Source organism: Sapajus apella, unplaced genomic scaffold (genome assembly GCF_009761245.1).
Source record: "Sapajus apella isolate SASKATOON/1434 unplaced genomic scaffold, GSC_monkey_1.0 scaffold1, whole genome shotgun sequence".
NCBI lineage: Eukaryota > Metazoa > Chordata > Mammalia > Primates > Cebidae > Sapajus > Sapajus apella.
This window is the reverse complement of record NW_022436941.1, coordinates 24,384,161-24,411,193: the sequence shown is the minus strand read 5'-3', so window position 1 is coordinate 24,411,193 and position 27,033 is coordinate 24,384,161. Positions and strand designations below refer to the sequence as shown.

Here is a 27,033-nt window from a genome sequence, read left to right as displayed (position 1 = left end):
TGGTTCTGTCTTCGAGGCTGGAGTGCAGTGGCATGGTCTTGGCTGAACTTCCACCTCCCAGGCTTAAGCAATCCTCCCACCTCTGCCTTCCAAGTAGCTGAGACTACACGTGCACACCATCACACTAGACTGATTTTTGTATTTTTTGTAGAGGGGGTTTCTCCATGTTGTCCATTCTATTCTTGATCTAGTGAGCTCAAGCAACTCACCTACCTTGTCCTCTCAAAGTTCTGGGATTACAGGCATGAGCTACTACACTTGGCCCATGTGTTTGTTATTAATAAAGATTATGCTATAAGTCACATAATACCATTGTGAAAACAATATTTGCTACATAATTCCTTAAACAGTGTTTTACAAGAATAAAAAAAATTATTGATGGCTCATTGTATGTTAGGGTTTATTCTGAGTGCCTTAGGTTCCACCTCCCTCTGTGGATGCCAAAGTGGGGCAGATAATTCCTCTCATAACTCTTGTGACAGCAAGAGTTTGGGGCATATGACCTCCTGTGACAGAGTTTCCATCAACCAGTTGGAAATCTCTGCATGAGACTGCACATCTAGGAAAAGTGATGCAAAGAAGCAGGGATAGTTTAGAATTTAGTCTTCTCGTGGCTAGAGCAGCATCTGTTGTCTCATACCAGTGGATATACTGGTACCAGCAGTGGTGGTGGTACCACATTCTCAGCAGAGGCTTCCTAGGCTGTCTTTCTTTTCAGCATGATTTTGGTTGCAGTTCTGGCTTCATAACCTTCTTTAGTGCCATCTTGTTTCCAAGTCTGTTTCGATAGTGTCATCATTTTTTGTGCCATCGAATCCTTTCCTGCTTAACCAGAAATCACTTCTATTTTTTGTGACCAAGATCTTGGACTAGTACAGTTCTCTTGGAAAAATTGGTCTTAATCTCTAACTATTTGGAAATACCTTATTACTTTTTTATAGCCACAGCTGCCAAAACCCTTAATTTCAGTTAACACTCTAAAAGGAATTTAAGAGAGGAGAAATAAAAGTTTTCATTATTTAAGTCATAACATCAGAGGAAAACAGTAATGAAAATCTAATGAATAGTATTATTTTCAAGAAATTATTCATCTATTTGAGCAAAATGAAAACTTTAAAGCGTATTTTTAGTTGTTACTGTTTACTAATATTATCTTTATTATGAAAGAAAATAATTTGTACTGGGCATGTACTCCTGATCTTCTGAAAAAATCCCTTGATTTTTCTTTGGTGAATCTATCCCTTTCCTGCTCTTAGAGTAAGGCTACCTCCACCAACTCAGAGATGATGCATATGACCTATTGCTAAGCAATCAGCACACTTTACTCCTTCAGCAAAGTGATTAGTTGATATTGGATGAGTGTATATGAGGATACCTCCACTGAAACATAGCTGTAACAGATTCAAGCACCACAGCCTCACACATCACTTGGAGCTGAGAAGAAGCCCAAAATATCAGAAAGTAGGACTGAGAGGATAGAGGGAGAGAAACTTGAGTCCTGATGGTATATTTTGAGGCCAAAATATATACCTAGTCGAAAATGTGATGAAACTTTTATAATTAGGAACTGTTTGAAAGCTAAATATGCAGCTAAAATATTTGATTAATATGTGGAAGAATAGATAGCAGTGACAGTGTATTCATTTTGTAGAATTTTATTTATATACAAAATAATTGTGCATTTAAGTATAAAAATTGCTACCATATTTTATAGTTTGGTAAATATCTAGCTATTCCTAAACCTATTTCTAATCCTATAGTTTCAGTCCCATGACCTATTTTACTGCCTTTTTGCTTACACTAGTTTGGGTTAGGTTTTCTGTCATTAGCAACTGAGAGTTCTCTGTTTCTTTGGAATATAAATGCTAAATCATCTTAAGTTGGGATTGTAAGGGATTGCTACCATGTTTTGAGGAACACCTCTTACTTATATCTTAGTTACATATAACTTTTGACCTGAAATATTATTAATATAGAAAGCAACTAATAACTTTAAGGTGAAATACTAATCCAGAAAGATAAGAATGAAAACTCAAACTTTAAGTTCTATAAAACTTTGAGATAACTATATGTTTACTTTCAGAATGATTTAAATTGATAGAGTATAAGTTGAGGAACAAACACTTTAGGTGAATATTTAAGTCATGTAAAATAGGTATTTTTAAAAGTCAAATTAAACATATCAAATTTGCTGTAACTGTATATTTTATTTGTGATAAGCACTTTTCTACATTTTATACCCTGTTGCCTTATATAACTTTATGCAGTTTTGACATTATAACATTGTGATTTTCTGTCAAACATCATGAATGAAAATATGAGTGTATAGATGAGAGAATCATGCTACTTCCAGATTTTGGTATATATTCTAAGTAGGAAAATATATTTATCAACACTTTCTTTAACTTTGCCAACACCATTCGTATATGCTTCTATTTAGCATTCACTAGTCATTCCTGACCTGAAATTGGAATTTTCTTCATTTTCCCTCTTGCTTGTGAGTGAAGCAACCATGTCTGTGAGTATTGAAATGGACAAAGAACTTCCAAAAGCACTGCCTAGAAAATATGACATCAAGAGCTTTCTAAATGAAGGCTCTTTTGAGTGCTGGCACCAGAGACCTAACAAAGATTAACTTTATCAAAATGGGAAATTGATTGACTCAAATAGCTGTGATGAAATAAGTGAATCTCTAGCCTCGGCCATTACAGAATCCAGGGGTTCTAGCACCACACAGTTTGGTCTCTGCATCCTTCGGTTTTGTTTTCCTCTGTGTTGGCTTTATTCTCTGACAAGGTCTCTCCATGGACTGCCTATGTGCAGATGTGTATCATTCTTGTAGTTCCAGATTTCAAATAAGTATGAGTGACTGTTGTTTTCCCCAGTGGTATAATTTGCAAGGGGAAAAATGTAGTGGCCTCGCTTGGTTCTCATGACTACTTGGGTTTGTGGAAGGAAGGTCACATGGTTGATAAGTCTCTCAGAATCACATTGAATGGCGTAGTGGTATTTCTGAAAAAGAAAAGACGCCAGTCAGACAGATATAGATGTATTCTTAAGTAGGGCTCATCTTGTTTCCATTGCAAGCTGCTCTCCTTACTTTTGTTTCACTACCTAATATACCATAATTGAATTCAGTTGAAATAATCTTGCCTTTTTTTTAGATGATGAAAACACTACTTCTGGCAAGATTGTTTATATTTAGTGTAAATTAGATCAGAATTGTTTCTCCTATTATGTAGCTGGGATCGCTTTTATTGAAGGATTGGGAATTTTGGCTGTGAGAAGGAAAGTTGGTATTTTGAAGCCTGGCAATGTAGCAAAGTGGTAGGCAGCATGGACTTTGGAAGTTATGTCGACATAAGTATGAGTCCTGGGACACAATGACTTCTAATCTATGTGACCTTAGCCAAGTCATTTAGTTTTTTTAATGCCCATTTTTTAACCTGTAAAATGAAAACAATAATACCTATCTCATAGAGTAGTTATGGAAATTAAAGGAAGCCAACTAGGTAAAGTATTTATTACAATCCTTAACACATGGTGGGTGTTCTATAAGTGGCAGCTGGTATTGTTAACCGCCGGTACTAATAACAGTAATAATAAACACTGCCCTTTTGCCATACCTGTTCCTTATGGTCCCCCAACTACCTAGAATTAAGTTCTGTTGTTCAGCTAAGAACACATTAAATAAAGATGTTAAATTTTATAAACTAGTCTGGAAACCTTACTACTTCTTATAACGTTAGTTCTGTGGGGAAATTGGTTTAAGTTTTTTTCAACCTAAAGAAAATATATTTTTGTAATGTAATGCATTTTTCAATGAGATTTGCGTATATGTGTGTTTGTTAAAAATTATATATAGTTCTTCTTGTGAGGGACAGGCAGTCAAGTAAGTGAGGGTCAGAATCTGTTTAATAATAAGCAGACCAAAGTAGATTCTGTCAGAATAAAGTATATTTGCAGGGGCTGCTGACTGCTATACAAAGTTGTATAACGATCATGTGGATTGCTTGGGGGGTCTGCTTAACTTGGATTAATTAAGCTACAAATGAAATTTCAAGCCTTTTCATTTGGTTTTTGTATTCAGATACTTAGCACTTCACTTTAAAAGTGCTGTTATAACTTGTGACCCTGTAGAGTGGTAGGCTGATTGAGTCAATATTAGGAAATGTTATAATATGCAATGAATTCCCCCGAATTTGAGACTATTCATTATGAAAACTGATCTCAATGAAAGCTATACAGATATGCCAAGATAAAAGTACATAGCCACATACATGGTGGGAAAGTCAGTCTATTGTCCTTGTTCCTGTTAATAATATACAATACAGATAAACATTTTAAAAGCTATTCATATTCAGAGAATTTAGAATAATTGTATTGATACATATTTGAAAAATTATTTACTACTTGCAACTGTTATCAATGAGAATAAGTTCATGGATAAATAATCTTAGACATACAGAGCTATAATATTACTTTCTAGTATTAAAAATCTTGCTCTTGTGAGATCATGGCAGATGGGAGGCAGGACTAGATTGCAGCTCCAGACAGAGCGGTCTGTGGAGGCTCGCATTGTTAATTTTAACTCCAGATTGACTGCAAGAACAAACCAGCAATCCCGGAGGACCCACAGACCATCTAAAGGAAGCAAATTGTTACTGCAGTACCCAGGAAACACCCCAAATATTGTGAGTGCCCCAACTGTGGAAATAGGAAAGGCAGACACCCCTCTCCCAAACACATACCCTCACTAGAGAAACTGAAGGTCTGTTTGTGGGAAAGTTTCTGACTTTACCTGGAGCTGAGTAAATTTAGAGAGCCAAGCAAAATACAGGGGTAAAGGAAGCAGCAGAAAGGCCCATGGAGCTCACTGAGTCCAAAGCAGGTAATTCCTGCCTGGCACCAAAGGGATCCATCTGGAGGGCAGACATAAAACTCCACAGGGAGAAGAAAATCTCTAGCTGAACTTCGTAACAGTTTGAATGGGGTAAGAAGCCTCCTGGCCAGAACTCAGGGAGGGCACAAATATGGTGTGCAGACTCAATACGAAGGGGAAAAACCAACCCCTTTTCTTTCGCAGCTGGAAGGTGGGTAGCCTGGGGCAAGTTTTCAAGCCAATCTCACCCACCACCTGGAAACAGAATTGGGGATATTGGTGGGGGCATGATGGAAGTGAGACCGGCCCTTCAGTTTGCGTAAGAGCTGGATGAGGCCTGTGACTGCTGGCATTCCCCCACTTCCCTGACAACTGCATGAGTCAGCAGAGGCAACCATAATCCTCCTAGGTACACAACTCTAGTGACCTGGGAATCTCACCCTCATCCCTAACAGCAACCTCGGCAATACCTGCCAAAGGAGAGTGTGAGCTCAGACACATCTAACCCTGCCCCCACCAGATGGTCCTTCCCTTCCCACCCTGGTAGCAGAAGACAGAGGGCTTATAATCTTGGGAATTCTAGGGCCCTGCCTACCAGTGGTCCCTCTCCATACTGCTATAGCTGATGCTTTCTGGAAAGTGCCACCTCCTGGCAGGAGGCAACCAGCACTGAAATAGAGCATTAAACCACCAAAGCTAAGAACCCTCACAGAGTTTACTGCACACACCCCCCACCACTACCTCCACTGCAACAGGTACTGGTATCCACAGAAGAGAGACCTATAGACAGTTCACATCACAGGACTCTGTTCAGACAACCCCCAGCCTGGAGCCAGGTAGACTTGCAGGGTGGCTAGACCCAGAGGAGTGACAGTAAAACTGCAGTTTGGCTTACTGGAAACTACATCCATAAGAAAATGGGGAGAGTATCAAGGGAACACCCCGTGGGACAAAAGAATCTGAACAATAGCCTTTAGCCCTAGACTTTCCCTCTGACAGAGCCTACCTAAATGAGAAGGAACCAGAAAACCAACTCTGGTGATATGACAGAACAAGGCTCTTTAACACCCCCTCAAAAATCACACTAATTCACCAGCAGTGGATCCAAACCAAGAAGAAAGCCCTGATTTACCTGAAAAAGAATTTAGGAAGTGAGTTATTAAGCTAATCAGGGAGGCACCAGAGAAAGGCAAAGCCCAATGCAAGGAAATCCAAAAAACAATACAGGAAGTGAAGGGAAAAAGTTCAAGGAAATAGATACCTTAAAGAAAAAACAATCAAAAACTCAGGAAACTTTGGACAAACTTAGAAATGTGAAGTGCTCTGGAAGGTCTCAGCAATAGAATTACAAGTTTAAGAAAGAAATTCAGAGCTGAAAGATAAAGTCTTCAACTTAACCCAATTCAACAAAGACAAAGAAAAAGGAAAAAGAAAATGTGAACAAAGCCTTCAAGAAGTCTGGGATTATGTTAGATGACCAAACCTAAGAATAATCACTGTTCCTGAGGTAGAATAGAATTCTAAAAGCTTGGAAAACATATTTGGGAGAATAATCCATGAAAACTTCTCCGGCTTTGCTGGAAACCTAGATATCCAACTACAAGAAGCACAAAGAACACCTGGGAAACTCTCGCAAAAAGATCATGGCACATTGTCATCAGATTATCCAAAGTTAAGATGAAAGAAAGAATCTTAAGAGCTATGAGACAGAAGCACAAGGTGACTCATAAAGGAAAACCTATCGAATTAACAGCAGATTTCTCAGCAGAAACCCTACAAGCTAGAGGGGATTGGGACCCTATTTTTAGCTGCCTCAAACAAAACAGTTGTCAGCCAAGAATTTTGTACGCAGTGAAACTAAGCATCATATATGAGGGAAAAATAGTCTTTTTTGGAAAAATGAATGCTGAGAGAATTCGCCATTACCAAGCCACCACTACAAGAACTGCTGAAAGGAGCTCTAAATCTTGAAACAAATCTGGAAACATATCAAAACAGAACCTCATTGAAGCATGAATGACACAGGATCTATAAAACCAAAATGCAAAAACAAAAACAAAAGTACATAGGCAACAAAGAACTCAATGAATGCAATGGTACCTCACATTTCAGTACTGACATTGAATGTTAATGGCCTAAATGTTCCACTTAAAAGATACAGAACCACAGAATGGATAAGAACTCACCAACCAACCATCTGCTGCCTTCAGGAGACTCACCTAACACATAAGAACTCACCTAAAGTAAAGGGGTAGAAAAAGGCATTTCGTGCAACTGGACACCAAAGGAAGCTAGCAGGTTAAGCTATTCTTATATCAGACAAACTTTAAAGCAGCAGCAGTTAAAAGAAACAAAGAAGGACATTATATAATGGTAAAAGGCCTTATCCAACAGGAAAATATCACAATCCTAAACATGTATGTACCTAACACTGGAGCTCCCAAGTTTATAAAACAATTACTAATAGCCCTAAGAAATGAGATAGACAGCAACACAATAGTAGTGGTGGACTTCAGTACTCCACTGACAGCACTAGACAGGTCATCAAGACAGAAAGTCAACAAAGAAACAATGGATTTAAACTATACCTTGGAACAAATGGACTTAACAGATACATATGGAACATTTTATCCAACAACCACAGAGTATGCATTCTATTCAACAGCACATGGAATTTTCTCCAAGATAGACCATATGATAGACCATAAAACAAGCCTCAACAAATTTAAGAAAATATTGAAATTCTATCAAGCACCCTCTCAGACCACAGTGGAATAAAACTGGAAATCAACTCCAAAAGGAAGCTTCAGAACCATGCAAATAAATGGAAATTAAATAGCCTGCTCCTAAATGAGCACTGGGTCAAAAACGAAATCAAGACGGAAATTAAAAAATTCTTTGAACTGAATGATGGTAATGACACTGTCAGGTCTCCGTAGGCAAGCTTGGAGCCTGAAAGTCTGAAGTCCTGCTTGCCTCCGCTGATTGTCTCCCACCCCCCACCTGTGTTTGCCATTATCCCTAATTGCTACCAGCAAAGTTTCCCTGGACAAGCCCCTCACCCTACCCTGCTATCTTAACTGTTATTATGATAATATGACTACCCCTCACTCCACCCTACCATCTTAACGACTCTTAGCCCACCTGCCATTGTAACTAAACTTATGGTAATGTATACTCCTTGCCCCTACCCCCACCCCTGTAACTGATCTTACTCTGTAACTTTCCACGGCCCACTGCAAACCTATAAAACCAACTCATCCCACTGCCCTTTGCTAACGCCCTTTTTGGCCTTAGCCTACCTGCACCCAGCTGAATAAACAGCCATGTTGCTCACACAAAGCCTGTTTGGGAGGGTCTCTTCATTCAAAGCATGCGTTTTTGATAGACACAATGTGTGAAAACCTCTGGGATACAGCAAAGGCGGTACTAAAAGGAAAGTTCATAGCCCTAAACACCTAAATCAAAAAGATTGAAAGAGCACAAACTGACACTCTAAGGTTACACCCCAAGGAACTGGAGAAACAAGAACAAACCAAACTCAAACCCAGCAGAAGCAAGGAAATAACCAGGGTTAGAGCAGAACTAAATGAAAATGAAACAAAAACAATGCAAAAGATAAATGAAACAAAAAGCTGTTTCTTTGAAAAGATAAATAAAATTGATAGATCATTAGCAAGATTAACCAAGAAAAGAAGAGAGAAAATCCAAATAACCTCACTAAGAAACAAAACAGGAGATATTGCAGCTGACACCACTGAAATACAAAAGATCATTCAAGGCTACTGTGAACATCTTTACGCACATAAACTAGAAAACTAAGAAGAGATGGATAAATTCCTGGAAAGATACAACTTTCTTAGCTGCTTAAATCAGCAGGAATTGGATACCCTGAACAGACCAATAACAAGCAGCGGGATTGAAATGATAATTTTAAAAATTACCACAAGAAAAGTCTAAGACCAGATGGCTTTACAACAGAATTCTACCAGACACTCAAAGAATTCGTACTAATCCTTATGACACTATTCCACAAGATAGAGAAAGAAGGAACCTTTCCTAATTAATTCCATGAAATAGCATCACCCTAATACCAAAACCAGGAAAGGACATGACCAAAAAAGAAAACTACAGACCAATATCCTTGATGAACATAAATGCTAAAATCTTTAACAAAATACTAGCTAACTGAATTCAACAACGTATTAAAAAGATAATCCACCGTGATCAAGTGGGTTTCATAACATATGCAAGCCAATAAATGTGATACACTACATAAACAGAATTAAAAACAAAAATCACATGATTATCTCAGTAGATGCAGAAAAAGCATTCCACAAAATCCAGCATCCTTTATGATTAAAACTCTAACAAAATTGACATACAGGGGACATACTATAATGTAATAAAAGCCATCTATGATAAACCCACAGCCAACCTTAATACTGAATGGGGAAAAGTTGAAAGCATTCCCTCTGGGAATTGGAACAAGAGAAAGATACTTACTCTCACCATTCCTCTTCAGTATAGTGTTGGGAGTCCTAGCCAGAGCAGTCAGACAAGAGAAAGAAAGAAAGGGCATCCAAATCAGAAAAACTAAGTCATACTATCGCTGTTTGCTGACAATATGATCATTTACCTTGAAAACCTTAAGGTCTCCTCTAGAAAGCTCTTAGAACTGATAAAACAATTCAGCAAAGTTTCTGGATACAAGATTAATATACACAAATAAGTAGCTATTCTGCACATCAATAGCAACCAAGCAAAGAATCAAATCAAGAACTCAACCCCCGTTACAATAACAAAAAATAAAATACTTAGGAATATACCTAACCACGGAGTCAAAAGACCTCTACAAGAAAAACTACAAAACACTGTTTAAAGAAATCGTAGATGACACAAACAAATGGAAACACATCCCATGCTCATGGATGGGTAGAATCAATATTGTGAAAATGACCATACTGCCAAAAGCAATCTACAGATTCAATGCAATCTGCATCAAAATACCACCATCATTCTTCACAGAATTAGAAAAAACAATTCTAAAATTCATATGGAACCAAAAAAGAGCCCACCTAGCTAAAGCAAGAGTAAGCAAAAAGAACAAATCTGGAGGTATCACACTACCTGATTTCAAACTATAAGGTCATAGTCAACCAAAACAGCATGGTACTGGTATAAAAATAGACACATAGACCAATGGAACATAACAGAGAACCCAGAAATAAACCCAAATACTTACAGCCAACTGATCTTTGACAAAGCGAACAAAAACATAAAGTGGGGAAAAGACAACCTTTTCAACAAATGGTGATGGGATAATTGGCTAGTCATATGTAGGAGAATGAAACTGGATCCTCATCTCACACCTTCTACAAAACTCAAGATGGATTAAGGACTTAAACCTAAGGCCTGAAACTATAAAAATTCTAGAAGATAACATTGGAAAACCCTTCTAGACATTGGCCTAGGCAAGGATTTCATGACCAGGAACCCAAAGGCAAATGCAATAAAAGCAAAGATAAATACCTGGGACCTAATTAAACTAAAGAGGTTTTGCACGGCAAAAGGAACAGTCAGCAGAGTAAACAAACAACCCACAGAGTGGGAGAAACTTTGCAATCTGTATCTCTGACAAAGACTAATACCCAGAATCTACAGCAAAACTCAAACACATCAGTAAGAAAGAAACAATCCTATCAAAAAGTGGGCCAAGGACATGAATAGACAATTCTCAAAAGAAGATATAATGAATGGCTAACAAACATATGAAAAAATGCCCAGTATCACCAATGATCAGGGAAATGCAAATCAAAACCACAATGCAATACTACTTTACTCCTGCAAGAATGGCCATAATCAGAAAATAGTAGATATTGGCATGGATGCGATGATCAGGGAACACGTCTACACTGCTGGTGGGAATGTAAACTAGTATTGCCACTATGGAAAACTGGAGATTCCTTAAAGAACTAAAAGTAGAACTACCATTTGATCCAGCAATCCCACTCCTGGGTATCTACCCAGAGGAAAGGAGCCATTATTTAAAAAAGATACTTGCATCCGCATGTTTATAGTAGCACAATTCACAATTGCAAAATTATGGAACCAACCCAAATTCCCATCAGTCAATGAGTGGATAAAGCGGGTGCAAGTATCTTTTTATATATGTACACACAGTGGAATACTACTCAGCCGCAAAAGGAATGAATTAACAGCATTTTCAGTGACCTGGATGAGATTGGTCACTATTATTCTAAGTGAAGTAACTCAGAAATGGAAAACCAAACATTGTGTGTTCTCACTGTTAATGTGGGAGCTAAACTATGAGGATGCAGAGGCATTAGAATGATACAATGGACTTTGAAGACTTGGGGGAAGGGAGGTGGGGGACAAGGGATAAAAGACTACAAATATGTTGCAGGTGTACACTGCTTGGGTGATGGGTGCAGCAAAATCTCACAAATCACCACTAAAGAACTTACTAATGTAACCAAATACCACCTGTACCCCAATAACTTATGGAAAAATAAGTAAGTTTAAAAACATTAAATAGCCAAATCTGTTAACTCCGTGATTCCTGCTTTGGTTAATGTAGATTATTATCACATGATATTAAAGAGTCAGGATTATGGAGTTGATGTTTTACTTTTTTTTTTTTTTTTTTAAGAAAAATGTTAAAGGCCGCACACCATGCATGCTTACATTCAAACATCCCTTATGCCATTAGTCACAGAAATACCAAATATGTGCGTATGAATGGCTTTTTAAAAGTTTAATATAATGATTGGAAAAATAAATAATATAGTATATTCTAAATGACGAATCTTTATCTTCATATATAAAGGACATCATATTGCTAATTTTCAAATTTATCAAGATGACACTGAACAAAACAAAAAATGGATATTGTTTTAATGTGATGTATGATTTACTAAATTAAGTTCAGGACCATTGCTGTATATGTATTCCTGTATTTCAATATGTATTTACATATGAATAACAACTTTATATTTTCTCCTTTTAGATTTTCAGTAATTTATGTTAGAAGTATATAATCAAGAAAGCGTAGTGTTTCTGTAAGATAAATATTTAAAATATTTTATTTATTCTAAAGTAAAGCCTTTTGGCGTTTTTTAATGTGGGGTTGCCTCATGAAATTTTGCATAGCCTACATTACAATCATAGAATCTTGAATTTTTGGAAGAGACTGTAAAGTTAATTTCATTGATTTGCCATCCATTTGGTGATAGTATACTTTGAAGACTTAATAAGAAATTAATATGTAGGGCAACATTTTTTACTTTGCAAAATGTCCTTGTATTAATATTTTACATAAACAGTACATGAAATTACAGTACATTTTTTCTATTTCTTGCAAAATTATAAGTAGAGTTGAAAACAGTGTTTTCTTTCTTTCTTGTTTTTTGGAGATATGATTTCATCCTGTTGCCCAGGCTGGAATGCAGTGGGGTGATCTTTGCTCACTGAAACTCCATCTCCTGGGCTTAAGTGATCCATCTACCTCAACCTCCTGAGTGGGTGGGACTCAAGTTCCACCAAGCCTGGCTGACTTTTTTTTTTTTTTTTTTTGTAAAGACAGGTTCTCACTATGTTGCCCAGTCTGCTCTCAAACTCCTGAGCACAAGCGATCCATCTTCCTTAGCCTCCTTAAGTGCTGGGATTATAGGCACGAGCCACCATGCTTGGCCCCAGAATATTATTTTCTGTGAAATAGAATATTCATGGAAGGAGTCTCCCACTTTATTCACCTTTCTAACAGTGTAATAAAATGCAGATTGAAATATACTTCCCTATGAAATAGCCAATTACCCTTTCAGTAGAATCCAGTTCATATAAAGCAGCACAGGGAGATTACATGACTTACCTAGGTTATTTATTGAGTCAACAGGAGAAGTAGAAGTACTAAGCAGGGATTCACAAGTCAGTTTAGCCCAGAGCTATGGATGTTTTCCTTGTGGTTATTACCTGGAAGGCTTGAAAACCACAGATGTCCCAGGACCTCCCTGCTCCCTCCTCTCAGTTACGCATATGCAATCTTGATTATTTTGATAATTTTTCTACTACATTTATACACACCCAATACATAATTTTCATTATTTTTTTTAAACCTCAGTTTATAGTCTTAAATCAAGTTATCCTCAGGAATGTACATTGTACCCCTAAGGAGAAAGACCTTAACATTGTTAGAGCTGAAGAAAGAGGAGGAAACCTTGAAGGGACATCTTAATTTTTAAGTACAGTTTCGTTTTTCCCTTTCTGTACGCCTTTTGTAGATGTTCACCTTTAGAAGCCAGTCTCTTGACTTCACTTAATACTGTAAAGAATTACAAACATTGTATTGACATAATTGATTGTTATGGAAATCATTTTTGATAGAATGACCATACTTTATGAAAGAGTAATAGACTCTATTTTTTATGGCAGTGTTAAGTTCGCAGTAAAACTAAGAGTTATTCCCACATATTCCCTTCCCCTATGCATGCATAGCCTTTCCTATTACCAGTGTCCCCCATCAGAGTGATATATTTGTCACAATAGATGAACATATACTATTATCACCCAAGATCGTAGTTAATATTAGGGTTCACTTTTGGTGTTACGTATTTCATGGATTTGGACAGGTGTATAATGACAATATATCCACCATTGTAGTATTATATAGCGTAATTTCTATTACCCTGAAAATCCTCTACACTCCTGTTTTGCTTTTTCACAAATGTCATATAGCTGGAATCACACAGTATGAAGTCTTTTCAGATTTGCTTCTTTCACTTAGTAGTTAAGGTTCCTCCATGTCTTTTCATGCATTGATAGCTCATTTATTTTTAGTACTAAATAATCCCTTGTCTGAATGTACCACAGTTTATTAATTCATTTACATACTGGAAGACATCTTGATAGCTTCCAAGTTTTACCAAGTATAAATAAAGCTGCTATTCCTGCCATGTGCAAATTTTTTGTATACACAGAAGTATTCAATTCCTTTGGATAAATACAAAGGAACATGTTTGCTGGTTGTATGGTAATAGCATGTTTAGTTTTGCGAGAAGCTGCCAAACTGTCTTCCAAGGTGGCTGTATCATTTTGCATTTCCACCAGCAATGAAATGAGGATTCTTGTTACTCCACATCCTCACCAGCATTTCGTGATGTCACCTATTCTAGATTCTGGCCTTTTAAAAAACTGTGTAGTGGTTTCTCATTTTGTTTTAATTTGGATTTCTCTACCGACATATGGTGTGGAGCACCTTTTTATATATTTATTTGCCATCTTTAATGGCACAGAATCTTTAATGACAAATAAATATATAAAACTTCTTTGATGAGGTATTTGTTTATGTCTTTGGCCCACTTTTAAACTGTGTTGTTTTCTTATTGTTGAGTTTTAAGAGTTCTTTATATATTTTAAATAACATTACTTTATATCAGACATGTCATTTGCAGATATTCCCTCCCAGTCATCCTTTGCTTGTCTTTTTATTCTCTTAACAGCGTCTTCCACAGTATACATTTTTTGTTCTTAATTTAATGAAGTCCAGCTTGTCACTTCTTTCTTTTGTAGATTGTAGCTTTGATATTGTATCTCAAAAGTCTGTTTGTTCAAAATAATAATGACTTTGATCTGTTAGGTCAATTAAGAATGAAAAAAAAGTTATTTTACCATTATGTATTCTTTCCCTAATATCCCCTCTTTTCTGACCTATGTACTTTAACATCTTTCCAAAGAACTTTAAAGAACATTTCTCATGAGGCAGATCCACTGGCCCAAAATTTTCTTGATTTTTATTTGCCTGAGAGGGTATTTATTTCTCCTTCACTTTTTAAAATAAAAGAGACAGGTTCTCACTGTATTGCCCAGGTTGGTCTTCAACTGCTGGGCTCAAGCAGTCCTCCCGAGTATCTGGGATTGCAGATACGTGGCACCATGCCTAGCTTTCTTCTTCATTTTTAAACGGTAATTTCAAAGGGCACTGAATTTTAGGTTGATGGGTTTTTTCCTCAACACAAAATATTGTACTCCACTCTTTTTGTATTTTTAATTTTTGTGGGTACATAGTAGGTGTATATCTTTACGGAGTACTTGTAACATTTTGATACAGGCATGCAGTGCATAATAATCACATCACAGAGAATGGGGTATCTATCCCCTCAAGCATTTATCTTTTGTGTTACAAATAATCTAATTGTATTATCTTGGTTACTTTAAAATGTACAATTATTATTGACTGTGGTCTTTTTGTTGTGCTATCAAATAGTAGGTCTTATTCATTTTTTTCTATATAGTCTTTTTGTAACCATCACTCTACTCTGTTTGCTCGCACTGTTTCTGAGGAAAAATTGGATGTAATTTTAAGTAAGGTGTTTTTTTTTTTTCTTCTCCCCTCTGGCATCTTTCAGGATTTGTCTTTATCTTTGATTTTCAGTTATTTGAATATGATATCCTTAAGTGTAGTTTCTTTGGCATTTACCTTGTTTGGTGCTCTGTGAGCTTCCTGGATCTATGGTTTCATATCTAACGTTAATCTGAGGAAATTGTTGGTCATTATTGCTTTATATATATTTTTCTGTTCTTTTCTCTTTCTTCTTCTATAATTTTTATCACACATATGTTATACCTGTTGTAGTTGTCTCACATTTCCTCTGGTTTTTTTTTTTTTTTTTTTAAATCTTTGCTTTTCAGTTTTGAAGTTTTCTGTTGAGATATTTTCAAGCTCAGAAGTTCTTTCCTGAGTTTTGTCCATTCAAAGGTATTCTTGATTTCTGTTCAGTGTTTTTGGTCTCTAGCATATCTTTTGGTTCTTTCTTAGCTCTTTCTGCTTATACTTCCCATCTGTTATTGCTATCTTCTTTGTCCCTTAGAGTCCTTAGCATATTAATCATAGTTGTTTTAAATTTCTGATCTTATAATTCCAACATCGCTGCCATAGCCGAGTTTGGTTCTGATGCTTGTTCTGTCCTCTTCAGACTGTGTGTTTATATTGGGAGAAGGGAAGTGTTCTGTTGTCCTATGATTAGGTATCAGTTTTTTAGCAAGCCTGTGCCTCTTGACTGTGAACTTCACAAGTGCTTCTCAGTTTTTTTAATCCCTGCTCCAGTTGGACAGATGGCTACAGTGAGCTGGAGTTGGGTATTTTCTTTCTCCCAGCTGGAAGGCTAGTGCCAACTGGAGTTGGATATTTTCCTTCCTGTAAGTCAGTTAAGCTCTGATAGAACTCCAGTAGGTTAGGCTCTGTTTAAATAATTTCCTCTGTGGGCAGACCTTGGTAAGAAGAACTAGAATGATCCAGTGTATTTATCAAATGGCGTGTCCTTTCTTTTGCTGGAAGCATGAGTGGATTTTTCTCCAGTATTCACTTTGAGAACCCAATCAAGCTTCTGAAGGTTAAACTCAACAGCAGTGAGGAGCCTCCTTATGGCTGGGTGCTCCTGCATTTTTCAGCTCTTAACATTTGTCCACACCGACTCCAGCAATTAATTGCTGTTTTAAGTTTTGTTATACTGGCACTAGTTCGAATGGTTGTTTCTGCTTCCAGGTTTCTACTCCAATAAGTTATAATTCTCTGTATTTACATCTGTCTCTCCAATTGAGGGGGTCAATGGTTTACCCTGTGACTTTACTTCTCTTATGGATCCAAGAAGAATTGTTGATTTTTCAGTTTGTTGAAGTTTTTATTTGTATGAAATGGTGAATTCCAAGCTTCTCACATGCCAGACTTCTTACATGCCAGAAACCAGAAATCCCAGCTTAATGTCACAGACTGACATAGACTACACTGCAGCATTGGAGAATAAGAAGTTGTGGCTGGGTTTTAAGTCTGTGAAACAAAGTAAGGTTTTTGATTTATGCAAAGTTACACACCCTGCAAGTGACACAGGTGGGAATAAAATCTAAATATTTGGACTCCCAATTAAATTATCTTTCTATTTCACTAAATTCCACTTTTCTGAAAGGTTATATGAATGGTTCATATGGGAAATATTACAGTGAGACTTGAGTTATCGTTTCTAATATCATATTCATGTAGATGTTTTCTCTCCCCCACGTCCTTTTTTTTAAAACCTTCTTTAATAATTTTCCTTTTAGTTCTGGTTCCTGATGGTACTGAATATTAAGAATATTGGCTGGGCACAGTGGCTCACGCCTGTAATTCAAGCATTTTGGGAGGCCAAGGTGGGTGGATCAGGAAGTCAGGAGTTTGAGACCAGCCTGGCCAACATGGTGAAACCCGGTCTCTAGTAAAGATACAAAAAATTAGCCAGGCATGGTGGTGTGCACCTGTAATCCCAGCTACTCAGGCAGCTGAGGCAGGAGAATTGCTTGGACTGACGAGGCGGAGGTTGCAGTGAGCTGAGATAGCGCCATTGCACTCCACCTTGGGCAACAAGAATGAAATTCCATCTCAAAAAAAAAAAAAAAAAAGAAAGAAATTGGAGACAGTTGTTCATGTGTTTAAAGAAAGGAGAATATTCTTGGAGGATATAATTGGTGAAATAAAAATAAAATTCATATGTACTTTATGCAAGATAAACTGCAATAAGCAAACCTCTTTGGCAGATTTTAAAATCAGTAATATACTCCAGCCAGTGTGGGATAATTCAGTCTAACTTCCTTTGAGAACCCAATTCTGTTGGACTGGTAGACATGAGGAAGCAACAGCTCTTCTTTCTCCATCTCCCCCAAAAAATTGTAAATAGAAATGTTGTGTGAAAAAAACTTTAAAGATACAATCTAGTTTTTTTTTTCTTTTGCGATTTTAATAGGCTTTTTTATTTTTTTAAGAACTAAGGTTACTGAACATATGAGAGAATCTCAAGTACTTTTCGTATGTTTTTGCTCTTCTGGAACTGGGTTATTTGAATCAGCAAATTTCTCTATTAATAAGTATGATTATATTACTATGTATGTTACATTCAATCTAGAATACTTGCTTTTTTTTAACTCCCGTGGTCTTGAAATAAGCATATAGGCATTTAATTTTTAGGTGTTATAAATGTCCAATAGCTGTGTTTTACATTGATATGACATTGTTTTATTACTAATAGTTCAGATGAATCTGTATATCCAAGTTGTGAACCACTGAAGTGAATAATTCCATCTTAACGAAGGACATGAGTGTCGTGAGAGATCTCTTAACTTTCTGGATTCTTCTTTTTGGTGCTTCAAGAAGTTGTATAAAGATAATATTGATGTACTCTTTTATTCATCAGTTTCTCTCAACTGATGAATAAAACAGAACATTGAAGTATCTGAGAAAGAGGGAAAAAATAAGTATTTCAGTATTTTTTCTTTTTTCTTTTTTTTCTTGAGACAGAGTCTCACTCTGTCACCCAAGCTAGAATGCAGTGGCAGCATCTGGGGTTCAAGTGATTCTTATGCCCCAGCTTCCCAAGTAGCTGGGACCGCAGGCATGCACCACCACACCAAGCTAATTTCTGTATTTTTAATAGAGATGAAGTTTCACCATATAGGCCAGTCTCTAACTCCCAGGATACTGCCTCAGCCTCAGCCTCTGCCTCAGCCTCCCAAAGTGCTGGGATCACAGGTGTGAGCCACCGTGCCAGCCAAAAATCAGTATTTTCTCTATATCACACTCAACAACCTTTAGCACTGCCTCCCATTCTTTCTTTTGGCTGTTATTTAATGAGTCAACTATGGGTGGGACATTGTGTAAATTTCTGGGAATAAGAGACCTTCATAATTCCTGCTGTTATGGAGTTGCATTTTAGTAGAGATGGTAGATAAGAACATGGGCTTTTGAATTGCAATGTCTGGGTTCTATTCTTGGTTGTGGTTGTACTGCTTACTAGTGAAATTGAACAAGTCACTTCATTATTTGTTTCCATTTCCTTCTTGCCGAAATAAATATAACTCTATCTTAAATGAAATGATGTATGGGTTAAACAATGCATGTAAAACATTTAACACTGATGTTAGAAAAGGGAACATGCAGGTTAGTATCTCTAACCATGTTGTAAAAGTGATTTGACCAGCTCTATTCAGTTATAAACATTTTATTGCACTTTTGGAGCCTTTTCCAAGTCCTTTATAACCTTTGGAATACGCTCTGTTCCATTACCCCTGCCAAAAAGAGCTCCTGTAATTCCACCATGTCTTGGAAGCTTCCTCATTTAATATCCCCTGGCTAGCCGTTCCTGTACGTGAAGCAGCCACGACTCCTTGTTATGCACTGTGCAATAATGAACAGTTATTCTCTCCTTGTACATGTTGCTAATGTGGATTATTTATTTGAGTTCTGACTGTTTGGCATCCCTTCAGTTATTTATTATTTGTTTATACTCTTAAGTTCTTAGAAGGATAGGGATCATAGTAATCTACCTTGGTCTATGTGATACTTGCACCTTAAGTATTTGATAATTGAAATATGTAAAAGCAGTTTCAGTGGAGGTGAGCACAGGCTTTCTTTTTTCATTGAGTAGAGATAGAGGTGACCACACATATTTTCTTGTTTTGTGTTTTACTAAGCTTTCTCTGTGATTGAGAACAAACAGAGAAGTCTGAAAGGTTTCCGGTTATTTTATCTTTTGGATGTAGAGGCATACAAATTTCCGTTGAATGCTTTGTAAGGGTTACCTCTTTTATTCTTAAGCTTTTACACAATTATATCTGTGTATTTACAGGTACTGTTTATCCATTGTAATTGTAGTTCATTTGTTAGATCAAACATTGGGAAAATCTTTAGTTGTGAATGGTGATTTTCTAAATTTTTACTTTTGTTTTGTTTTTTATTTATCAGTTTCTGTCTCACTTTTCTTTGTTCTTGATGTACTAATCTGATTCCTCTTTCACAGCCATTCCATTTTTTTCAAGTCTTACCCTAAAGCCTTTTAAAGTGATACTATTAGATCAACTTTTTGTTTGTTTATTTGTAGTTTGCACATCTTATGCTGTACTTTGACTAATTTAATAGATAATTACTTTTTTTCTTATAATTCTGCGTGGAAGTATAAATTTTAATTTTCTTTCCCCTGTCCTTCATAAAAACATTAGATTAAGTTTAATATTTTCTAGTTGCTGACTCAGGCTTTGTAAATTTGGTACTTAATATAATAGTTTCATTGTTTTACAACAGAAAAAATTATCTTAACTGACCACTAACTACATAATAGCCAGTTTGGTGCAGGAAATCTGTAGTTAATACTGATTTCAAAATAGTGTTTCTTGGCAAATCACAACCAAAAGCCCTGAATATTCTGTATGATTTTTAGTTCTAAAGAAGTACCTTGCAAGTATTACTGTTAGTCTCACTTTGTAGAAGAAACAATAGACCAGGAAAGTTAAAAAGACTTATTTGTTTATTCATATGGCTAGTACGTGTGGTACTACTTAACTGAATCCATGCTTCTGCCTCCTAGTTAAGTGGTCTTAAAACACTAAGAAAAAAGCCAGCATATAAAATTCAATAGCAGTTAGTAGCAAGGAATGCAGTGTTATCTGAAGTCATAGCATGCTTGTTAAAATATATTCAATTAACTTTCTCAACACATCTCTTAAAGATATGTTTATATATTTAAAATGTTTTTGGACAGATCTATTTGGGAGTCTTCTTTAAGATGTGTTAGCTACTCATTCACAGAAATGGTGACATGCTAATTTTACAAAACTTTTTATATAGTTATTCTTTATATTCTGGTGCAATAATAATACTACACACTGGGTAATTTGTAAAGAAGAGAGATTTATTTGACCCATAGTTCTGAAGCCTGAGGAGTCTGACAGCAGGATACTGGCATATGGTAAGGGTCTTCTAGCTGCGTCATTATGTGGCAGAAGGCATCACATCAAGAGGAGTTGTGCTTAGGAAACAGAAAAAATTGGGGCCAATGTATTCTTTTCATAACTAACTGTCTTCCTTAGTAACTAACTCACTCCTGCGATAACAGCCTTCATCCATTCATAAAGATAGTACTCACATGACCTAATCACCTCCTATAAAGGTCCCACCTCTCAATACATTTGCAATGGTAATTAAATTTCAACATAAGTTTTTGAGGGGCCAAACCACAGCAATTACCTATTTTTTAAACTTAAGCATTTTATGCTATTAAAATTATGTGTGTACATATATATGTGTGTGTGTGTATATATATATGCACACATACACACATAAACATATATATATGTACACACACAAGCACACATATACAGGCATACTTATGTGTTTATATGTGTATTTATAGATCTTTTTCCTAAGAAGATGAATAATTACATTTTAAAAGTCATTGATGGTAGGGATGACAGCAGAGGAAGCTGTGAAATACAATCTAAGTAATATTATAGAGAATATGTTCAGTATTTTGAAAACTGCTCAATAAATTAGGGTGTATTTGTTGACAAGTAATAGATCACATTAAAAACTTACTATTAGATATTGTTATCCATCTAGTCAGCATTCATGAATAGTCTGTGGTGATCTGTGTGTTTAAATTCCACATCCAGTCTATCAACAAATCCTATCATCTCTGCTTTCAGAATATATGCTAAATGCAACCACTTCTTACTACTGTTATCACTGCCACCTTATTAAAAACCAGGTTTTACTTATTTACTATATGATCTTGTCCAAGTGTTTATAGTGTTAGGATTTTTCTTTTCACAATCATTCATCGTAGATAAAGAACTTATTTTCCTCTCACATAGTACATTAAAAATAGAAGCAAGCAAATAATTTTAAAAAAAGCTTTTTTGCTTTGCCTAATATTATTCTTCTCCTAGAAAAGATAATAATAACACATGGTTAAAAGAACAGAATTCAGGAAGGAGATTTAATATTTAAAATTATTATTATATTTAATACTATTTTAGCTTTTTATCAATGCTTGGTATATTTTGTTAATTAAATATTTCTAAATTTTGGACAAAATCACAATGGAATTATTATATTACAGAAAAACTGAACCAATAAGAGCTGGTTATTTCTCTGTATTATTATGTTTATACATGTGTATGTATATGTATGTGTGTATATACAGTCATGCATCACTTAATGACAGGGATACATTCTAAGAAATGTGTTGTTAGGCAGTGCATTCCCTTTGCAAACATCATAGAGTATACTTACACAAACCTAGATGGTATAGCCTACTACACACCTACGCTATATCACATAGCCTGCTACTCCAGTGCTGCAAACCTGTACAGCATATTACTATGCTGAACACTATAGGCAATTATAAGACAATGGCATATTTAAACATAGAAAAGGTAATGGATTGCACTACCACATTACGATGGCTTCAGCATCACTAGATCATAGGAAATTTTGGTTTATTTTAATCTTATGGGACCACCATCGTCTGTGCAATTCATCATTGATCAAAACATCATTATGGAGTGCATGACTGTATAGATATTTGTTACTTATTAGCACATTAATATGAATTTGTATAAAGAAATTTCTAGTAATGCCCAAATAACATACATAGATGCATTTTTAATTGCTTCTCAAATATGTGGAGACTTTTAAATAAGTAGATTCCAAAGATCAAAGCAAGTTTAATACATGTCTATTTGCAGCTATGTTACACACACATTTTCACTCTCTCTCTCTCATACACACACACACACACACACACACACACACACACACACAGTCAACTGTTCATTAAATATTAATAAGATTATATTAGGCCGTGGCTCAGGCCTATAATCCCAGCACTTTGGGAGGCCTAGGTGGGTGGATCACGAGGTCAGGAGTTCAAGACCAGCCTGACCCACATAGTGAAACCCCGTCTCCACTAAAAATATAAAAATTAACCAGGTGTGGTGGCATGTGCCTGTAATCCCAGCTACTCAGGATGCTGAGACAGGAGAATCGCTTGAACCTGGGAGGCAGGCGTTGCAGTGAGCCAAGATCGCACCACTGTACTCCAACCTGGGAGACAAAGTGAGACTCCATCTCAAAAGAAAAAAAAAAGATTATATTAAACAATGATATTCAAAACTTAAAACAAACATACAAAACAATGAAGTGTGATAGCTAAAAGCACATACTTGGATCAGATAGAATGACATTTGACTTCCATCTCTGGACTTTCTGAACCTTGATTTTCTTATGTGTCAAGTAATAATACCTACTTCTTTGTGTTGATTAAAATAGAATGTATGTAAACTACTTGACATGTTGCCCTGTACACATCATACGAAGTAAACTATTACTATCAGTATTTTAATTCTAACTTCCTCCCCCTGAACACAACTTGGTAAATATCCTTTGGGTTTCTGTTCCAGCTTTCAAAAGTTGATCTAATTCATAATGTAACTTGGAGTAATATAAATAATGTCATAGAGTGAAACAACCATCTGCAGCAGTGGTCTGATGGGAAAATACAGTCATAGCTACAATTTGAAAAACCAGAAACTTTCTTTTTCCCTCCTGAAGTTATAAAAGTAGAAATAGTAATCTTCTCTCCAAGCATCCTTTTATCTTTTGAAGAGTATAAGTAAATATATCTACACAGCCAAGCCAGTAATGGTCCTTACAGTTGCCTGAGGATTGAGGCTTTTTGCAGAGCAGCCCTGCCAGGGGAATGAAGATCAGGAATGAAGTTCCAGTGACAAGATACTGAAGTGCCGTGTGTATGACTGAAGTGCCATGTGTGTATGTGTGCGTGCATGCATGCAGAATAGGAGGGGGTTGGATAGAGAGGTTCGTGTGCCTGTAAAGTGAAGAGATAGGCCAGGGTGATAGATGTATAGAACTTCTGATTTTAATATAAGCATGTAAACTGTACACTATTTTATGAAATTACTCTTGAAATTTTATTCAAATTAAATAATGAATTCACATTTTATGAGACCAACTTTAAGAAAACTAGCTGGATTTTTAATGGTTTGCTTCAATATAATAGTGGTGTATCATTTAGTACAAACATTGAAGACTATCAGAAAATCTGTGTTAGAATTTTAATGATTATAGACTGTGGAATATTCTATATGTATCTGACATTATAATTACTTGTTCTGGGATATCCATAATAAAATTTATGTGATGCAGTTTTTTGGGTCTGTATTTTCAGGTATAATCCTGATGTGAATACTCTTAGAAGATTGGATCTTTGTATTTTATCTCTGTAAATTCCACAATGATAGGAAGCTAATATGTTAGGGATTTAATAAATATGTTAATGACTATCTATAAAGATAATATGCTTTTTTTTTATTGGTTTGTCATACTTTATAGGCCTGCTTTCTGCTAAAGTACCATTATGATATAACTTGCCAAAGAGCCCTAGCATATGAAAAAAACAGTCTACCCTTTTTTATTATGAGAAGTTCAGAGACCTTCTGAATATATTAGTGATTACCATTAAAGCACTAATTAATAATTTTTCCACTAATATGAGTTGTACAGATGCCGGATTCAAACAGGTGTGAATACTAGGCTCCTTTGCTAGTTGAGTTTTTGTTACTTCACATCAGTCTTATAGCTTTCTGTTAGTGTGATTCAAATGTGGGTCTTGACAGATTAGCATAAACCCTGGGACCTCTGGGTCATGGTAAAAATAATCGCTGCATATTAAGGATCTATGTGAAGATTCTTAACCTGTATAGGGTCTGTGTTCAGAAGATCTATGAAGCTCCTGAAGTTGTCTGCCACATTTTGTGTATATATGCATATACATTTTTTCTGTGACCCATATATGAGTACTTTCAAAGTCTAACCCATGAAAGGTTAAGGACCAATGGATTTGTAACCTCTTCAGAAGTCTTTTACATTGAATAACCATTTGCCATCGCATTTCCTTGCTATATTGCCTATACTTCTGGTAAAACATAGATACTATATATTTTTTTATCAGTCTTATTTTAATTTTCCAGAAAATTTGTGGCCTTTTCATAATACAGTGTTATTTCTTTTTTATGTGATTCATATTTTAATACTAATGCCAGGTTAATGTGATTGATAAAATGTGAATGATTTATGAAATTTTATTTATATACCTGAATTTGTTATTAAAAGGGACAAAAAGGAATTTTTTTGTATTTTACATTCAGTCCTTTTCATGGAAGAGAATATTTTAAAAGAACTTTGGCTTGAATTTTTAATTTTCATAATTAGTAAAACCTGCTTTTATGAAAACACAGAACCCTCATTCACTCTGTAACTCAAACAATAATAGCACATTAAATAGGGCAGCTTAAGCAAAGGTCGATTATTGTGTTTGTGAATATTTCATTCTCTTTGAATTGGACTTGAGAGTCAACCTTTGTCTTTAAGCCTTTATTGCTTTCTGGACCTTTGTGTTGCCTAAGGTATGCAAACTTCTTAGAAAGTAGAACCATAGAGTTGTAAATGAGCAAGGGAAGAAATAGTAAATAATAATTATAGTCTCATCTTCATTAATGTTTTTAAACTAGGCAATGAGTAATTTTGAAAATACAGTATCCACTCTCATGGAATTTACCAATTATATTAATGAGCAAATGTGGAGCTGTTTTGCTAATGTGGGAATTAAATTTTTGAAAACAAAATTTTTTTATTCTGTCACCAAAGAAAGAACTGCATTGGTTATGTTAATAAATAAAAATAATAGAATAAACAGTCATTCATTGGATGTTTAATTGTTACAGGCACTTTTACATATTACCTTATTTGATCTTAACTAGTGTAAGAATTAAGAAATAATATTGTCATTTTGATGAGAAAACTAAAAAATGTAGAAGTTTCTTCAAGGTGTTCTATGTGACCTTCAAAACAAGGCAATAAATGGCTGTTACTAGTCACGAATTATAGGGCTGGAGATTGGTTGAGATATTGGAGGTCTTTGTGTCACAGCCTTCTATGCAAATAGAGAAGGATTTTCATAATAGTTTGTGTTGTTTTCCCTAAAAAGTAATCCTTAATATAATTTTTTACCCACATTTGTTTAGTTTCTTTTGAAAGAAAATATATTTTGCGGATATATAATAATTACACTTTTTCTATCTCTTAAGGTATCAGCCTCATTTTTAAATAGTGTTTGAATCTTCAAATAGATATCGAATTTGGGTGTTACGGAATATAAAAAAAAGAAATGAAAAGTATAGTCAACATTTTATACAGATGTTAAGTATATAAAGTTTATATTAAAGAAAATGCTTCAAAATGTTTTAAGTATTATAGCTAGTATTTATGTAGTATGGAAAAATTTGTTTAGTGAGGGAGTCATTACTGCTACATCTAGCTTTTCTAACATTTGAAAAATTCATGAAGATTATCAGATGGATCATGAGGTCAGGAGATCGAGACCATACTGGCCAAGATGGTGAAACCCCGTCTCTACTAAAAATGCAAAAATTAGCCGAGCGTGTTGGCATGCACCTGTAGTCCCAGCTACTCAGGAGGCTGAGGCAGGAGAATTGCATGAACCCGGGAAGTAGAGGTTGCAGTGAGCCAAGATTGTACCATAGCACTCCGGCCTGGGCTATAGACCAAGACTCCATCAAAAAAAAAAATTATTTATATAACTATAGTACTTAATTTAAAATTAAATAGCATTTTCTCTTATTCTCATTTGTCATTATTCTTTTATTATTTCCTATTTATTTGGAATCAATGTGGAGTCCTTTTAAAAAAAATAACATTGGTTTTACAAAGAAAATTTGGAGATGAATATTGGAAAATATACTAAATACCTGGAAGGAAAATAAATTTTTTGTCCTTCTTAATGTAGAGGTCAAAATAGAAAAGCTATTTCTAAAGCTACCATTCGTGGGAAAGGAAAGGCCTTATCATTTATAGAATTTGATATCAAGGGAACAGTTGTTCTAAAGTAAAACAATCCAAACCATTACCACACTGATAATTTTCTTCAATTAGACAGGCTAGAGCTTTAATCCTAAAAGAACCCCAGTATCCAGTATCTTTGCCTACATTTTTAACATTAAGGAAATACTTTTTTCTTTTATTTATATTTTTAACCATTACATGATATTTTAATTACTGGAAAAAGAACAGACAGCAAATTAATCAGATTTCACATTGAGGAAGATTGAGTTGTATGTTAACAAAAGATAGGAAAAACTGATTAACATAACATGTATACAATACTTAAATGGACTAGAAGGTTTGTTCTTGTGCTTTCAGTAGAAACAAAACAAATCTGATGTTCTCATAGAAATAG

The 27,033-nt window shown here is 35.5% G+C and overlaps 1 protein-coding gene across 4 annotated transcripts in view; it reads left to right on the top strand.

The window, feature by feature from the left end:
• The window catches only part of COMMD10 (COMM domain containing 10), a 203,730-nt gene that overhangs the window by 101,449 nt on the left and 75,248 nt on the right, over positions 1-27,033 (top strand). The window lies entirely within an intron of this gene.